At 40.8% G+C, this 14,556-nt stretch overlaps 1 long non-coding RNA gene across 2 annotated transcripts in view; it reads right to left on the bottom strand.

Annotated features, from left to right (window-relative positions):
• Window positions 1–259: 259 nt before the first annotated feature.
• LOC133382224 (uncharacterized) overlaps window positions 260–14,556 on the bottom strand; it is a 105,208-nt gene continuing 90,911 nt past the window's right edge. For both annotated transcript variants that reach the window (XR_009761857.1, XR_009761858.1), the window contains one exon: window positions 260–493. This is a non-coding gene — a long non-coding RNA (uncharacterized LOC133382224). The remainder of the gene's footprint in view (window positions 494–14,556) is intronic.

Raw genomic sequence — 14,556 nt, 5'->3', positions numbered from 1 at the left:
TGAAGAAATCTATAAAAGAGATGCGAGGATGACAGATTCATTCATGGAGGAACTGTATGATGAAGAACCAGAAATTTTAGAATGTGAGGTGAAAGCTGCTCTTAAAATACTTGGAAGAAACAAATCACCAGAAACAGATGGCATACCAATAGAGTTGCTAGAGACTGAATATGTTCAATTTTTGACAATATATCACCCATTCCCAGCAGCCTCATTCTCAGAAGAGACTCTTCAACCCTTGTTTTATGTGTACACTAAAACCCACCTGACACTCCTTGCCTAAGGGTGAAGCCAAATTGCATAAATTCACGGCTGTTGTGACATATGTAGAAAGCTGTAAGGCAGATTTGACTTAATCAGATGGGGCCACGGTTGAGCAGTCTTCTTACAGGCTTTTCCAGGCGGCTCATTATGTACTGCTTCTTTGTAAAACTCTTGGAGTGTTGAACCTGTCTGATTCCTCCGGTGACCAACAGCTAAAAGTGGCTAGCATCTAAAACCAGAGAAGAGAAAAAGAAGAGGGGAACCCCAATATGTTAGAAAAATATTTTATTTATAATCCAAGCCCAATGCGTTTCAGCCTGTGTGTATTTAGGCCTTTGTCAGGGGCTGTAAATAAAATAGCAGGGACATATTATTTTGATAAACATATAAAATGAAATCATACATGGCTTACAGGATCTCTGGAGTGGATTAATTTTTATGCTGCTATTAACTGGAAGGGTTTTTTTTAGATTATTCATTGATTGTGGTTTTACATTGTATTTTATTGTATAAAGTACGTCGCCTAGAGTGGCCGTTAATTCGGCCAGATAGGCGACTCATAAATAAAATTTTATTATTATTATTATTGGTGGACAGATTAAGATGATGTTTTAAATTGTTTTTAAAAGATGTGTTTTAAATTTGTATGTTTGTTTTTGATGTTTTTAGTTGCTGTAAACTGCCCAGAGAGCTTCGGGTATGGGGCAGTATACAAATACAATAAATAAATAAATAAATAAATAAATAATGGAATCCACTGGATTCCTGAATGTCCTGGCGGAGTTCCCAGTAGATAGACCAGGTGACCCTGTTGAAGCTCTTGTCATGCTGTAGAACAGAGAGGTGCATCGGGCTCTTGACATGGTTGCCCCCGAGCTCCCTCTTTGGCATTGTGGAGCCTGGTTTGTACCTTGGTACACCAGTGAGCTAACGGCAATGAAACAGGCTGGATGACGGCTAGAGTGCAAGTGGTGAAAGATGTGCTGTGTGGCTGATTGGGCACGAATAAAACATCATAACCATGCCTACTGTGTGGCGGTGAGGGCGGCGAAGAAAGCCCACTTCTCTGCCACCATTGCATCCTCAGATAGCTGTCCAGTGGAGCTTTTCCATATTGTCAGGGGTGTGTTGACATCAACTCCATGAAATTGAGTTTTAGACCCTTCGGAGGCCCACTGTGAATTGTTTGCAAGGCACTTTGAGGGTAAAGATGCTCGCCTCCGTAGCCGTCTTGATGCCCTATCCACATCTACTGTAGTCCCCAATGAGATGTCCAGTGCAACGTCTGCTGCAACTTCTTGGGAACGGTTTCAGTTGATGTGGCCTGATGACGTAGACAAGGTGCTTGAGATGATGCGGCAAGCAATATGTCCTCTCGACCCTTGCCCTTCTTAGCATATTAAAGCTTGCCAAGGGGGTTTGACCGATCCAGGGTGTGGTCAATGCATCATTGCAGGAGGGAGCGGTTCTAGCTCCCCTGAAAGAGGCGGTGATGTAACCACTCCTGAAAAAGCCCACCCTGGACCTATTGGTCTGCAACAATTACTGACCCGTCGCAAATACCCCCTTTTAAGGGAAGGTGATTGAGAGTGTTGTGGAGCAGCAATTGCAAATACTCTTGGATGAAAGAGATTATCTTGACCCATTCCAGTCTGGGTTCAGGCCTAGTTATGGGACTGAATCGGCCTTAGTCGCCCTGATGGATGATCTTTATCAGGAGGACAGGGGGAGTGTGACCCTGTGACTCTTACTTGATCTCTCAGTGGCTTTTGATACCATTGACCATGGTATCCTTCTGGGCCAACTTGGTGAGATGGGTATTGGAGGCATTGTTTTACAGTGGTTCCGATCCTATCTCCAGGGTTGCTCTCAGAGAATAGCGTTGGGTGATTGTCTTTCAGCCCCCTGGTAGTTGTGCTGTGGGGTGCTGCAGGGTACCATCTTGTCTCCCATGCTGCTTAACATCTATATGAAGCCCTTGGGAGCGGTCATCAGGAGATTTGGGGAAGGTGTCAGCAGTACACTGATGATACCCTGCTCTTTTTCTCTGTAACATCTGAATTTGGAGAGACTGTGCAAGCCCTGGACCGCTGCCTAGACTCGGTGGTTGGATGGATGAGGGCCGATAATCTGAGTCTGAATCTAGCAAGATGGAGGCACTGTGGGTTGGACGTTCCTGAGTTAGGAGAATTGGTCAATTGCCTGCTTTGGATGGGGTCGTACTCCCTCTGGAAGAGCAGGTCCATAATCTTGTGGTGATCCTAGATCCATCTTTGTTGCTAGAGGCCCAGGTGACCTCAGTGGCTATGAGTGCCTTTTACCAGCTTTGGCTGGTAAGATAGCTGCGGCCGTTTCTGGACTGGGATAGCCTGATCGCTGTTGTCCATGTACTGGCAACCTGCAGGCTGGATTACTGTAATGTGCTCTATGTGGGGCTGCCTTTGAGATTGGTCTGGAAGCTGCAGCTGGTGCAAAATGCTGCTCACTGGGGCAGGGTATCGCCAACATGTCACCCCACTGCTGAAATAACTGGTTGCCCATTTGCTACCAGGCCAAGTTCAAGGTTCTAGTTTTGGTGTACAAAGCCCTATACAGCTTGGGACCAGGATACCTGAAAGATCGTCTTATCCCTCATATACCCAGTCGATCACTGCACTCTGCAGGTGAGGGCCTCCTGCAGATACCATCTTATCAAGAGGTCCGTTCTGCACAATACAGGAAACAGACCTTTAGTGTGGCAGCACGTGTTGATGTGTGTGCGTTGTTGCGTGAAACAGCATACATTACGTTGGAGTTAAGTTGAGCAAGAAACTTCTTCAGAGCATTAGAGCATGTTAAGAGTCTTTATTAAGACATTACGGCCAAAGGCTTAAGAGTAAATACATGTAGAGTTTCTTCAGTCACCCCCCCTCTGGTACATCTCTCTCCAAAGGTAAACACAGAAGAGAACCTCTCCGTTCAGAGGCAATATTCAGAAGACACAACTTACAGACTCTGTTAGAACTTTCCCAGTTGCTATCTCACGTTACCATGACAACCGCTGGCCTTGGATGTCTGCTCACTCTCAGGCCAAGAGATAACAGTTACTTCTCCAAACTTGCAGGCTTTATGGAAAACAACTAGAGACAGTAATGCCTATGGGTCACAGCCCAACATACCCCCCTTTTTTTTTCATTAAGACTGCAAATACTTTCCATTGCATCTATAACTTTTCCATTTCAGCAATACAAAGGTAATACATTTCAATACATTGCATCATACAGATCCATATTACATCTCAGTACATTGCAGTACATTTCAGAACATCTCTGCACATTTAGCTAAAACTTTATTCAATCAAACTTTGGCTGTACACATGTCAAATACAAAGTGTCAGGATCCATTTCCACCAGTTTATGCATTCCAGGACTGGATACCAACCCCACTGTGAATTTTTCAGGTGGTTTCCCTATGTTTGATCTTGTAGAACGTCTTAAATGTACCAGAGCTTCTGCTCTCTCGGCCCCCCCATCTGTGCTTGTGCTTGGCACAGCCTGCGCAGGAGATTCCATTTCCTCAGCCTTACGTTTCTTCGATCTGCGTTTTGCACAAATGAGCTCATTCAAAGCATCTCTGAGAGGTATTTGTGTGCCTTCCACTTTAATGTCAAGATCTGGCTTAAATGATTGTTCTTGTGTGTCATCTGACCCTGTAAGAACAACTGTTTCCCTTTGATCCCAAGGTTTTTCTGAGACTTTAATGCTTCTGCTCAGAATTAATTGCTGTGTTTCTGGACACCAAACTCTGAAATATGCATTCTGAAATCCCAAAACAAAACCTTGCTGTGCCCTCGGCGCAAGCTTGCCCCTCCTTTTTCCCTGTGGAATGTGGATCCAGCACCTTGCCCCGAATTTTAGAATGTGTTGTATTTTCGGTTTTCTGCCAGTGATTTTCTCATAAGGAGACATTCCAAGTGCACTGTGTAATACCCTATTGTGAATGTAATTCGCATAAAGAATTGCTTCTCCCCAGAAGGAATTCCCTAAACTGCAATCCATCAGCATGGCTCTCATTGCTTCCTGAAGCACCCTATTTTTTCTCTCAGCAGATCCATTGGAAAACGGGCTAAAAGGAGCTGTGAAAGTCTGGCGTATTCCCTTACTCTCAAGGAAGTCACTTAACGCTTTGCTTGTGAATTCCCCCCCTGATCTGAATGAATCGCTTTCACAGTAACGTCATGTTGAGTTTCGATTCTCTTAATGAACAGTTTCAGCTTCTGCTCAGCTTCACTTTTCTGCTTAAGCAAATAAACATGAGTGTATTTCGTAAAATCATCAACCAGTACCATAAAGAATTTCGCACCTCCTCGTGAAGCATTTATTGGCCCTGATAAATCAACATGAACTAGCTGGTAGGGAGCTGTTGTGGTTCTTTCAGCCTCCCGGTTAATTGGTGCAATAGTCATTTTAGCTTTATGACAAGAATCACAATCCATTATCTGTCCACAATCCTTCAATTTCATGTTTTCACTATGCATGGGGTTTTTCTTAATCGTGTCAAGGTTTGCATGCCCCAGCCTTTGATGCCATTCATGAACGCAGTCCTGATGTACCTGTGCCTCAGCGTTTAACACAGCACACCCTGTTTGACTGCTCTTTATTACAAACTGTGAATCATTAAGGCTTCCCTGCAAACACACTTGATCTCCCCTCATTATATAACATTGGTCTTTGTGGAACAATATAGAAAAATCACAACTCACCAGTTTTCTGACTGACAATATGTTATGAGCCAATTCCGGAACAAACAAACATTCTGACATTATCCCAAGTTTATTAAATCTCACCAGTCCTCGGCCTTCCACCCTTTTATGTGATCCATCTGCAAGTTGCACAAAATTCTGCACTTCTTCTGAAGCATAAAACAAACTTCTGTCTTTAATTAATATATGGCTTGCACCGCTGTCAAGAAGCCAGTTAACAGGTCCTAAATCTTGAGACTTCTGTTTACAAACAAAGTTCACACTTCCCTGCTTCAAGCCTCCTTCCCTGGAGTTGCGCTTGACTGCACAGTCTTTCTGGAGATGCCCACGAGTCCCACAGGCATAACAAGCCTTCAGCCTTTGATGCTCTTGCTTGTTTTCCCGTCTGCTGCTGCTTTCTTCTTTCAGCTTGGCTCTTTGCTTTTCCTCAGCACTTTTCGCCTCTTGTCTCCGCTGCCATTCCTGGGTCAGCTTTTCCTCAATAAATGCAACGTTCAGACCTCCGTCAGGCATGGCTTCGAAAGCCATGACCATATTATTCCAAGTCCCATCGAGCGAAACCAGGATCAGATAGGTCTTCTGAAGTTCAGAGTGTTCGACGCCTCGGTCCGTCAGCTCAGCAAACAGGCGTCTGAATTCTGTGAGATGCTCACACATTTCGCACTCACCCGTGAAGCGCATTTGATAAAGCTTCCGTGCCAAACACAATCTAGATCCCGCAGTCTGTTGCACATGAAGAGCCTCCAACACGTCCCACATCTGTTTGGCGTTTGTAACATCTCTCACGTGTAGCAGTTGAGAGTCAGATAGAGCCAGAAGTATAAAAGCCTGCGCCTTCTGATCTCTACGCGTCCAGGCCGCAGTCAATACCGCCGGAGTGGGTCCATCTATTGTGTCCCATAAATCCTCTTTTATCAGCAAAGCCTGCATCCTCGGCTTCCAGCTGCCATAATTCTTTTCCGTCAATCTTTCCATTGGCAAGCCACCCCCAGACAGGTTTACAGCCATGTTGCTCACCTCCGTCTGGTACAATCAATCAAGCTGCCCTCTGGAACTCCGTCTGCCGTTCAGACCAGCAACTTACTCCCGTGTAATGCGCTGTGGATCTGGGCCCATAACCCCTGTTGATGTGTGTGCGTTGTTGCGTGAAACAGCATACATTACGTTGGAGTTAAGTTGAGCAAGAAACTTCTTCAGAGCATTAGAGCATGTTAAGAGTCTTTATTAAGACATTACGGCCAAAGGCTTAAGAGTAAATACATGTAGAGTTTCTTCAGTCCCCCCCCCCTCTGGTACATCTCTCTCCAAAGGTAAACACAGAAGAGAACCTCTCAGTTCAGAGGCAATATTCAGAAGACACAACTTACAGACTCTGTTAGAACTTTCCCAGTTGCTATCTCACATTACCATGACAACCGCTGGCCTTGGATGTCTGCTCACTCTCAGGCCAAGAGATAACAGTTACTTCTCCAAACTTGCAGGCTTTATGGAAAACAACTAGAGACAGTAATGCCTATGGGTCACAGCCCAACAGCACGTACCCTGTGGAACTCCCTACCCTTAAATATTAGAGAGGCGCCATCTCTGTTATCTTTTTGGTGCCTTTTGAAGACCTTCATCTTTCAACAAGCCTTTTAGGTTGAGACTTTATCCCAGTTTGCTTCTGTGTTGCAATTGCTTTTTAATATGCTTTTAAACCTTTTTAAAAAAAAAAAAAAACCCTGTTTTTTCACCTTTTAAAAAAATGTCTTTAAAGCTTTTAAAAATGGTTTTAAAGTTGTTTTGTTTTAATGTATTTTAATGTCTGTTTTTATGATGTTTTAAAGTGTTTTTAGTGCTTTTGTTTGCTGCCCTGGGCTTCTGCTGGCAGGAAGGGCGGGATATAAATCAAATAATAAACAAACAAACAAAAAATTTGTTTAATCTCTATGTAGAACATATCCTACAGAAAGTGGGATTGGTCCAAGATGAAGGAAGTGTGAAAACTGGAGAGAGAAATATCAATAATTTGAGATATGCAGATGATATCATACTACTTGCAGAAACCAGTAATGATTTGAAACGAATGCTGTTGAAAGTTAAAGAGGAAAGCACAAAAGCAGGACTACAGTTGAACGTCAAAAAGACTAAAGTAATGACAACAGAAGATTTACGTAACTTTGAAGTTGATAATGAGGACACTGAACTTGTCAAGGATTATCAATACCTTGGCACATTCATTAACCAAAATGGAGACAATAGTCAAGAAACCAGAAGAAGGCTAGGACTGGGGAGCGCAGCTGTGAGAGAACTAGAAAAGGCCCTCAAATGCAAAGATGTATCACTGAACACTAAAGTCAGGATCATTCCGACCATGGTATTCCCAATCTCTATGTACGGATGTGAATGTTTGACAGTGACAGAAGTGGGTAAGAGAAAAATCCACTCATTTGAAATGTGGTGTTGGAGGAGGAGAGCCTTGCAGATTCCATGGAATGCAAAAAAGACAAATAATTGGGTGTTGGAACAAATTAAACTACAACTATCACTAGAAGCTAAAAGGATGAAAGTGAGGTTATCATACTTTGGACACATAATGAGAAGACAGGATTCGGTAGAAAAGACAATAATGCTGGGAAAAACAGGAGTAGAAAAAGAGGAAGACCAAACAAGAGATGGATTGATTCCATAATGGAAGCCACAGACCTGAACTTACAAGATATGAACAGGGTGGTTTACAACAGATGCTTTTGGAGGATGCTGATTGATAGGGTCTCCATAAGTCGTAATGAACTTGAAGGCACATAACTACAACAAATTGTATTACAATTTGCACTTCATAGAATTGATATTCATAAGAAATAGAAGAAGCATTCTATTGCATTAAAATTTGAATTCTATAAAATAAAATATAACATTTTTAATTAAAAAATGACACAGTACAGTACAATTGCTACAGCAGGCAGAAAAATAATTAAGTGTTCTGCCTATGCCATCAGTAATTTTCAAGAGGTCCAAGGAGGAACAAAGTTTGGGAACCACCGCTCTAGGATACCTTCAACATTCCTTTCAGTTCCTAAGCACCTTTCTACATTGCTTTGACTTGGCAAAGCCATCAGATATCTCTGTCATGTGAACTAGGCTGTAAGCCAGCAGGTCAGAGCTTACACAATTTGTGGCGCCTACTTAAAAGTATCTGAAGGTATTACCAATCAGTCTGGCCCAAGGCAAAATGTAATTTTCCCTCTCCCTCTCCTATAAAATAGGAGGGAGAGTAAAAATGTACTCAACACGCACGCACACACACACAGCCATAATATGCATTGGTATGCTAACTCTTCTTTGTGTTTCTTTCTGGTAATAATAACAAGAATCCAAAAGATTTATGCTTCATTTTAAAGACAGTTTAATGACTTCTCTACAATAGTGACACAAACCAGTGTTAACAAAGACATCTAAAAAGTATAGACGGGGGGAAAAGGCAGATCCATATACTAGAGCTCTAAAACTTTACGGATCAAACAAACCTTATAGTTTTGAGGCAATTCCTTTTCCAGGCAAGGATGGGATTTTATACCTTGGGGATTTTAGATTTGGACTAACTATTGTTTCTGAAAGGAATTCATGGGGAAATCCCAATCTGAGAGCTATTAGTTCAGAGAACACGTTATCATAACTGAGTCACTCATGAATAAGTGTGTTCAGGCCACCATTAGTGGACAAAATAGCAGAGATGTTATAACTGAGAGGGCTCAGATGAAGCCACTGACAGTTTTTCATTAAAGTTTCCAACAGTGCAGAAAATGTCTCCATTTTTCAATTGGGGGCCACTGTGCAAAAATGTTCATTTATTTAAATCTTCACTTTGTCTCACTGTCGATAGCTTTCTTTCCCTCAGTAGCACAGGCCAAATATTATTTGTTATGTCACAATGCCATCATATTGAGTTGGAGATCTGTGATTGGGAGGGAATCACGTGAAGGACTACATGGCAAAGGGTTTTTCTTTAACGACCTGCCCTGCCCCAGTTTATTACTAAGACCCTCAAAAGACTCAAACCTTCTAGAAAGGTTTATCACATAAAAATATAAAAAGAAAAAGTTTATGTAATAAACCATGTGTGTATGCAAATCTGGTCACATGCTTCCAAAAGTAGCAGAATGGATAAGCAGATGGGAAACCCACAAGGCATAATATGCAATTAAAAAGCGAAACTGAATTTGTTTAAGGAAATCAGAGTTTACATGAATGTCTAAAACTGGCAAAAAAGCTTAAAATAGAAGAAATCAATATTTCTTAAATAAAAGGTCTTATTTATTATGTTGTAGAAAAAGATTTTATGGCTAGCAGGGCATCCCCAAAATTTCCAAAACTCCTTTATTCACTCCATTTCACAATGAAGTCAACCACAAAATAAGGTCAGGAGAACCAGGAAGTTCACCTGCTGGTCAGTGGTCCACAACTGGGATCTTTATAGATCCCTCTAGATTTGCCCACAGCCTATTTTAATGTTTTTGCAGGATTGAAAAAATTCCTTAGTTGGTGTCTGGTAGGAAGGATTTTTAGCCAATAAAAGGAGGACAGGAGAACTAACAGATCCTTGTATGCACACAAGGCTTTGAATTCCATACAACTAGAAAGAGAAGCAACATCCTTTTGACTTAGTGACTCAGAATACATATGTGACACCTGCGTCAGACATCAGTCCTTAAGAAAATGTCATATTACATACAATCAAATAGATTATTTGAGAATGAAATTGGGAAGTGTGGGCTTTGTATAAGATCATGGCAGCCAAGTTAGCTGACAAAGCTTGAACAAATGTTTTCTAGCTTCACAGATCACTAAACTGTGTGTATAGCGGTAATAATAATCAGGGATGTGCTAGTATTCCACCCAATTTGGATCTGATACTGAATTTTCCATTAATCCACTTATTTTCTATCATGTGGATCAAATTTTTATATAGCAATTTTTCATGGAAATTTTTAAAAACAATTATCAATTAAGAACAATAATTTTATCAATAATTCCCTTCATTTATTGATATTTCCTTTCAAAATATCAATATGATTATCATTTTTTGTGGGAGGGAAAAATGAATTGGTAAAAGTAGTGGCTTGCAGACAAAGAATGAACTTGAATCAATACCAGCCTGGGTTGATGGGATGCTTTTGAACTGACACTGGCCAACGGATCCTATCCAACAAAAATCATAGTCCATAATCATAAACAATCTAGGAGGGGATGGCACCATAGAAACTGTAGTCAGAGGCAGGGGGAAAGTACTCAACAGGAAAATGAATATTTGATATTCATTGGCTAAATATTTTCCTGGAGAAATTCCCACCTCACTGAAATCATCTTTTTTTTTAACCAAAAAAATGAAAGTGGAGAATATTCAACATAGCCCTACAGCTAAAATCCTAACCATGTGTTCTTCTCTATGCATGGGGGAGGATCTTAATTCCTCCAGCCAACCCTGCACCCTCAATGAAGGCTGATATAATGCACTATGCATGGGAATGCTTTTGAAGACGCTTCAGAAACTTCAGCTGGTGCAGAATATAGCTGCCCAGATGTTGGTTGGGATCAGAACACGTGACATCAAATCTGTGCTAGTTGTATTACTTACCAGTGCATTTCTAAACTCAGCGCTGTATTCAAACTTTAAAGCCATATGCAGTTAGAGATCAGGTTATCTAAAGGACCACCTACATACCTATGAACCTTCCCCTGGCATTAAGATCTGCTTCAGATGTCTTATTTGTAGACCCACCTGTATGGGTGAGTCTTTTGGTGGGCATGACAGGCCTTTTCCATGGTTGCCCACACCCAGGTTATGGAACTCCTTCCTCAATTATGTATTCATGGTCCCAACATATCAAGTTTTTACGCTGGTTTTAAAAACATGTTAATGTTGGGCTGCCTCTCCTAAAAAAGGCGTCCTAATTATAGAGCTGTTGTTTAAAATGCTTCAGTATTGTTACTCGTTTATTTGGAAGCTATGCTGCTGTTTTAATAGCATTTAAATTTAATGCCCTGCATTTTACATATTTCTATGCTGTTGATCTATATTGTCTGGATTTTCTTTTTTAAATATATTTTATGCTTTATAGTTATGTAAGCTGCCTTGTAAGGTCTGTACTCCCAAAAGTGGCCTGCAAATAGGTATATGAGGCATTCACATGTTAGGGTCTATACACATAGCCCCTTATGCAGACTTGACATCCAACAAATGAACATTGGCTGCATGGAGGGAGCAGGACTGTCTGAGGCTATATTATTTATTTATTTTATTTATTTATTTATATCCCATCCTTCCTCCCAGAAGGAACCCAGGGTGGCAAACAAGAACACTAAAAGCACTTTAAAATAGTTTAAAAACAAAATATTTTAAAACATATTTTTAAAAAAAAACCTTGGAAAACATATATTTTTTAAAAAGCCATCTTAAAAAGCCAAACTCCCACCCAGGTAAGCAAAGTTGTTCTTGTTATATGCCTTCAACACAGATGCAGACTGGGATAATCTCCCAAATGATCTCCGCCATGCCCCTTCTATGATGAGCTTCCGCCGGGCCTTGAAGACCTGGCTCTTCAGGCAGGCTTTTGTGGTGGGTTAGGTTTTTACTGTTATGGTTTTAAATTTTAACGTTTTAATGTATTGTTTTTTATCTTGTACGTCGCCCAGAGTGGCTGGACAACCAGCCAGATGGGCAACTAATAAATTTAATAAATAAATAAATAATAAAGGTCTCTTTTTAAAAGGCTTGTTGAAAGAGGAAGGTCTTCAGTAGGTGCAGAAAAGTTTCAGATTATGCAGGACTGTAATCATGCAGGTACTGCCTTGCAACCATTGCTGCCTTAAGTTAGGATGAGCTGTCTCTCCCCTTCCCATCTGGCCATAACTTTTTCAGGTGTGAGGGAGGCATACCTGATCACTGATGCCCTGTAAGCCCTAGACCATAACTCCAGGATGTGTGAACCCAGCTAGTTCCAAGATGGTTCTTTTCCCCCATCCCTCAGACCTCACAGTCTTGAATGAGAAAGCTAAAGAATTCCTCTTCACTAAAATTCTAAATTGTGTCACAGTCCCACCGTGGTCACCTAATCAATTTATGAGTTAATTAGCCCCCCTGTATCACCTGCCAAACTCCCACCCAGGTAAGCAAAGTTATTCTTGTTATGTGCCTTCAAGTTGATTATGACTTATAGTAACCCTATGAATCAGTGACCTCCAATAGCATCTGTTATAAACCATGCTATTCAGATCTTGTAAATTCAGGTCTGTGGCTTCCTTTATGGAATCAATCCATCTCTTGTTTGGCCTGCCTCTTTTTCTACTCCCTGCTGTTTTTCCCAGCATTATTGTCTTTTCTAGTGAATCCTGTCTTCTCATTATGTGTCCAAAGTATGATAACCTCAGTTTCATCATTTTAGCTTCTAGTGATAGAAGTGATAGTGTTCAGTAATCCATCTTTTGTGAAAGTGAGGTGTGAAAATTGGAGAGAGAAATATCAATAATTTAAGATATGCAGACTATACCATACTCTTAGCAGAAACCAGTAATGATTTGAAGCGAATGCTGATCAAAGTTGAAGAGGAAAGCACAAAAGGACTACAGCTGAATGTCAAGAAGACTCAAGTAATGATGACAGAAGATTTATGTAACTTTAAAGTTGACAACGAGGATATTGAACTTGTTAAAGTCTATCAATACATTGGCACAGTCATTAACCAAAATGGAGACAGTAGCCAAGAAATCAGAAGAAGGCTAGGAGGGCAGCTATGAGAGAACTAGAAAAGGTCCTCAAATGAAAAGATGTATAACTGAACACTAAAGTCAGGATCATTCAGACCATGGTATTCCCGATCTCTATGTATGGATGTGAAAGTTGGACAGTAAAAAAAGTGGATAAGAGAAAAATCAACTCATTTCAAATGTAGTTTTGGAGGAGAGCTTTGCAAATACCACGGACTGTGAAAAAGACAAATAATTGGGTGTTAGAACAAATTAAACCAGAACTATCACTAGAAACTAAAACGATGAAACTGAGGTTATCATACTTTGCACACATCATGAGAAGACATGATTCACTAGAAAAGACAATAATGCTGCGAAAAACAGCAGGGAGTAGAAAAAGAGGAAGGCCAAACAAGAGATGGATTGATTCCATAAAGGAAGCCACAGACCTGAACTTACAAGATCTGAACAGGGTGGTTCATGACAGATGCTATTGGAGGTCGCTGATTCATAGGGTTACCATAAGTTGAAATCGACTTGAAGGCACGTAACAACACAACGACATCTTTGCATTTGAGGACCTTTTCTAGTTCTCTCATAGCTGCCCTCCCCAGTCCTAGCCTTCTTCCAATTTCTTGACTATTGTCTCCATTTTGGTTAATTACTGTGTCAATGTATTGATAATCCTTCACAAATTCAAATGTCCTCATTGTCACCTTTGAAGTTACATAAATCTTCTGTTGTCATTACTTTAGTCTTCTTGATGTTTAGCTGTAGTCCTGCTTTTGTGCTTTCCTTTTTAACTTTCTACAGCGATCGTTTCAAATCATTACTGGTTTCTGCAAGTAGTATGGTATCATCTGCATATCTGAAATTATTGATATTTCTCCCTCTAATGTTCACACCTCCTTCATCTTGGTCCAATCCCACTTTCCGTATATGTTCTGCATATAGATTGAACAAATAGGGTGATAAAATACAACCCTCACACCCTTTCCAAAGGGTAACCAGTCGGTGAAATAGGTGAAAAAACCTTTCCCCCCCCCATGCCAATTGGTAGAGAGGCAAAAAATCCTTCTTGGCATTTGTGCTCATTATACAACCACAAGAATGGCTGCATACTGTAGATGTATATGTATATATACTGCATATTACATGGATTTTTCGCATTCTGCAATGTTGCATTGAAAATACCCCAATGCCATTCTGATGCTTCCCATAAGCTCATTTCAAAACAAAACCTTACAAAACTTATAGTTCTGAACTCAGAAACGCTTGCTTAACAACCCTCTAAATTTTCACGGCGATACACAAAACAGTCATAGAGAATTGAGAGTTCAAAGTGTACAAAGACAGAGAAAAACAGACTCCCTTTGACTTGTTTCTGCCAGTGCTCTCCTAAGTTGTTGAAATTAATTAAAACTCAGCCATGTTCACAGAGTACCTCTTACTGACCTTGCCCCATACTCTGACCTTCATCTTCTGCAGTTTAAAAGTTAAAAAAAATCCTGGCTGATTTTTAATTAATTTAAGAAATTCAACATTAAAGTCAAAATAAGTCCGGGTATGCTTCGTAAGAACCACCTGTCAGTGTTCTAAAAGCCAGACTCATAGCTGCTTGGCTTGGCTAATCAGGCGGCCACACCCACGCCAGACCTTTATTTCACTTTGACAGTCATGGCTTCCCCCAAAGAGTCCTGGGAAGTGTAGTTTGTGAAGGGTGCTGAGAGTTGTTGAAATGGAAATGGACTGCCTTCAAGTCGATTCCGACTTATGGCAATCCTATGAATAGGGTTTTCATGGTAAGCAGTATTCAGAGGTGAGTT

Source organism: Rhineura floridana, chromosome 3 (assembly GCF_030035675.1).
Source record: "Rhineura floridana isolate rRhiFlo1 chromosome 3, rRhiFlo1.hap2, whole genome shotgun sequence".
Taxonomy (NCBI): domain Eukaryota; kingdom Metazoa; phylum Chordata; class Lepidosauria; order Squamata; family Rhineuridae; genus Rhineura; species Rhineura floridana.
This window is presented reverse-complemented; position numbering and strand designations above follow the sequence as displayed.